Source organism: Gossypium arboreum, unplaced genomic scaffold (assembly GCF_025698485.1).
Source record: "Gossypium arboreum isolate Shixiya-1 unplaced genomic scaffold, ASM2569848v2 Contig00291, whole genome shotgun sequence".
NCBI classification, from domain to species: Eukaryota; Viridiplantae; Streptophyta; class Magnoliopsida; order Malvales; family Malvaceae; genus Gossypium; species Gossypium arboreum.
Genome location: NW_026440407.1, coordinates 29,927 through 35,000, shown reverse-complemented (window position 1 = coordinate 35,000; position 5,074 = coordinate 29,927).

Below are 5,074 nucleotides of genomic sequence, written 5' to 3'. Positions count from 1 at the left end.
TTTTTTTATGATACGTTCCTAATTGAATAAAACTTAATCTATTAGGCGTGAATTGCTCTAAGCACAATTATTGGATAGTTTCGTTTTGATTCTTTTTGTTCAAAAGAAAAGGTATTTTGTTTTTGAAACTATATATTTCGAAATAATTACGAATATATTAATATATTTTAATTTTCAACAAAAAAGGAACTGAAATTCTTATCAACCTGTTAATTTGTAATTGAATTTTTATTTATTGACCAAAGGCCTCATTCTTTTTAATTCAAACCAAACAGTCTTTAACTTAAACCAAAACGGAACCTTAAAAGAATGAATGGGAAATTTCTCTTTAATAGAACAGGAGGTTTATTACTGAGTTTTTCTTTGAATTGAATTCAAAATTGTTCGAATTGTATAATCGTCAATTACTGACATTGGTAAACGGCCCAAAGCAATTTGATTATAATTCAATTCGTGACGGTCAGTAGAAAGTTCATATTCTTCAGTCATTGATAAACAATTTGTTGGACAATACTAACGCAGTTACCACAAAATATACAAATCCGAAATCAATACTGTAATTACAATCGTTTTTTCGAATATCCGTTTCAAATTTCCAATCAACAACGGTAGATCTAGGCATACACGAACACATACTTCACAAGCAATGCATTTATCAAATTCAAAAGATTCGTCCGCGGAAACGCTCTGATGTGATTAATTTTTCATAAGGATATTGAATAGTTACGGTAAACGATTTGTGGGATAAGGTAATCATGAAACCTTGACCAATGTACCTTGCTGCTCGGACTGTTTGCGGCCATAATTCATGAACCCAGTTACTAGGGAACATATCGTGAATATCTATGAATATTTATGTTTGTTTTTTCTTGTTTGAACCAAGTCATGAATCTCAGATTCTTTTTTTTTTTTAGTGAAAGAAGGAAAGAAGTTGTTAATAATAGATTACTGAGAGAAATGGGTAAAAAGAAATTTCACCCTGAGATTTAATAATTGGTCCATTCTAACCTAGGTAAAGTCCATCGTGTTGCGATAGAAATAAACAAAACAAATAAGTTTTAGCTAATGTAATAAAGATACCAATTGTCGTTCCAATGATTCCATTTATTTTATTTATTTAAATAGCTCAGGGCGAATACGCACGGAATGGAAATATTCCAACCCTCAAGTAAAGAACTGTTACAAATAACGAAGAAAGTAATAGATTTAGATAGGAAGAACGTAAAATAAACCAAATTTGATACCTGAATATCGGTTTGATACCCTGCTACAATTCTTCCTCCGCTTCTGGTAAATCAAAGGTAATCTCGCATTCTGCCAGAGAAGAAATTAGAAAACGATAAACCCTATTGGCTGACGCCAAATTCCATCTCCAAAACCATATTTTGATTGCGCCTCAACTATATCAACTGTACTTGAACTGTTAGATAATTATAGTCGATGATAACATCACTGTTTATATCGCTAGTCCAAAACCGTACATGAGATTTTCACCTCATACGGCTCGGTCACAACAAATTTTAGGACCGAATCAGTATTATTTATCTTCGTATGGTTGTAGAATATAGAGAAAAATAGATTGAAGGTCCAAAATTATACCAATGGAATTCCGTCTGCTATATTCTGAAGAATAAAAAAGTGCTTCTGAATTGATCTGCCCATTCATAATTTCAATTTTTATTTGTTGAGTAATAACTTAAGCCTTCAATAAATACTTTTGTAGAATATCAATAGATATTTCAACCCATTGTTTTCTATTACGAAAAAATGAAACATTCCATTAGCTCATAAATCATGACACGGATTAGATCTCTATATCTATGAAAGAAAGAATAAAAAAAAGATTTCTTTTTTATTCTTTATTGTTTCTTTTTCGTTCTATTCTGCTTTCGGATCTGATAAACCACGAATGGGGCTTAAACTAAAAATAGTAAAGGATTATTTCGTTCTGATAGTCATTACTTTAATCGGCAGATAGGAGGATACCTGGACCGGAATCATGGGGAGTACTGCCTAGTCATTTCTACGAATTTAAAGCCCCAATTAGTATTCTTTTTATGTTATCCAGAAGTCTCTTTATATAATTATATAATTCCATTACCAATCCTTATGTATTTTGGTGTTCCTAACCATCCACTGTTTTTGTTCAATCCTGTTTGTTTAGCAATACATGTATGGAATCCATATAAAGGAGAAGGAAACTCTATACGGTTGATCTTTGAGCCTGCTTGCTAGATTGACTAATCAACCCGTCTTGGGGTAAAGACTTCTTCCGCTTACGTTTTCTTCCACTTAACTTTTGTACATAGGAAATGAGATTCTATTTTTTGTTTAATTTATCGCGAATTTATAAGCTGCTTTTCACTCATATATAATTATCTAATTTAGTTTATCAACTCAACTTATTTTCTAGAACGAAAGGAATAGGTAAAATAAAAGTTTCTAGTTCAACGAATCGCACGTAGAGATATTGATAAAACATAGAGTTAATGGTATTTCATAACTAATCGATTGAGCAGCAGCTCGCAGACCACCTAAAAGGAATATTTATTATTTGATCCGTATCCTGACATAAGAAGTCCAACGGGAGCAATACTTGGAAATGGCAATCCATAAAAAAATACCGATATTGAGATCGGCTAAAATAAGGCGAGAGCTAAAAGGAATTACTGAAAACTTAGTAAAATTGATATGACTGCTATAGCTGGTCCAATACTAAATAAACGAGTATTGCCTCTAGATGGAAGAATATTTCTTTGAAAAATGTTCCATTCAGCGCTTGAAGAATGCCCAAAGGACCGGCATATTCAGGCCCAATTGTTGTTGTATCCCTGCAGATATTTTCTAACTATACAATTACTAGTACACCTATTGTGATTCCCAATACAAGAGTCAAAATAGGGACCAACATCCATATGATCCCATAGACCTCTTTTAAAGATTCCAATGTGTAAAAGGAATTGATATCTTCTACTTCTGTCGTATAAATTATCATTTCAACGATCCACTCTCCCATAATGATATCTATGCTACCTAGTATCGTCATAATATCAGCCAATTTCATTCTTTAACTAACTGAGGAAGAATTTGCAAATTGATAAACCTGGCGGGCGAATTTTCCATCTCCAAGGAAACCGCTTTGATCCCTATCAGAAAAATTCTAATTCTCCCTTTGGGGCTTCCATTCTCGCACAAAGTTCTTGTCTCGGTAATTCAAATGTGGGAGAAGGTTTTACTAATGAATCGATATTCAAAATCATTCCATTCTGGATCCTTCTCGATCAAAGCATCGGATTTCTAAATTTCATAGGGACCACCGGAATTCTTCCAGGGCCTGTTGAATTATTTTTATAGATTCCGTCATTTCACTGATTCGGACCAAATAACGAGCTAATGAATCTCTTCTTTGCCACTGATTTCCCAATCAAATTCGTCGTAACACTCATAAATGATCAACTCTTCCGAAGATCCCATTTGATTCCAGATGCTCGTAGTATCAATGGATAAACCCCAATTTATTGCTTCTTCCACCAATAACGCCTATCCTTCAACTCGTTCTAAAAAATAGGATTTCGCGTAATAAGTTTTTGATATTCAACAATTCCTATAAAAATAATCACAGAAATCCAAACATTTATCTAGCCAGCCGTAAGGTAGATCGGCCGCCACTCCTCCGATACGAAAATAATTATGCATCATTCTCATACTGGTGGCAGCTTGAATAGATCATATACTAACTCTTCTCTGAAAATATAGAAAAGGTCTGTGTCCAACATTCGCCATAAAAGGTCCAAGCCATAATAGATGAGAATATACGACCAACTCCAACATAATTACTTGATATAGCTGGCCCTTTTAGGACTTGAATATTCTAACTGTTCTGGTCCATTTACGGTTATTGCTTCCGTGAACATAGTGGCTAAATAATCCCAACGCGTTACATAAGGCAAATATTGTATAATTGTTCGGTTTTCCGCAATTTTTCCATTCTCTGTGTAAATAACTCAATATTGGTTCACAGTCAACAACATCTTCACCATCTAGAGTAACGATGAGACGAAGAACACCATGCATTGATGGGTGAGGTCCCATATTGACTATCATAAGGTCTTTTCTGTAGCTGATAGATTCATAAGTTTTTCCTCGATTCATTCTTACATGAATTGTTGAAAACGAAAACAAGTACATCAAAATGAAAATCTAATAAATCGACTAATTCAAAATTTGCAAATTAACGATTTTTTGATTCTGAATATCCAACTCACCAATTAATTCTTTATAACGTATTTTATTTGTCTTTGATAAATAAGATAGCAGTCGTTGACGTTTTCCTAGAATTTTACGTAGACCTCTCTGAGATAAATAGTCTTTTTTGTGCAATTCCAAATGTGAAGTAAGTCTTCGTATCTTATTGGTGAAACTAACTATTTGAAATTCAGCAGACCCCCTGTTTTCTTTTTTTTTTCGTGAAAAATAACTGAGATGAATGAATTTTACCATAAAACCAAAAATTTCCTTTTTTGAATGTGAATTTTACTGATCAGTAATAATAATACTCAGTCATTTTGATATACACGATGATTTTAAGTTCGTTATGAACTTTATCATTTTTTTTTCAAATAAAATTAATCAATCCGGGTTTTGATTTGATTCGTATAGGATACAAAAGAGTGAGAGATCTACAAAAGAGAAAATTTTAGAGTTCAAATAAGAGGATTTTGTTGATTCATTTGTCGATCTAATTGATATGTATGTCATTAAATTAGTATCGTGTATCAGAATAAAATGTAAGACAATCCTTGTGACCATCTATTTGTTTTCATATACCGTCACGATACATACATAATATAGGGAAATGTACCATTAAATGTACCATTAACGAATTTTCAGACGCGGATACATACGGATCCTTATCATACTGAAACGACTGCCGTTATTAGTATTAAACCAATATCGATTCACAAGCTAAATTCTAATCGATAATTGGGCCAAAGAAAGAACTTTAATTTAATTAGTTTTTATCACTATCAAGATGTTTGTTTTAGTCAAAACTTGCACAGTTTTTACATTATTT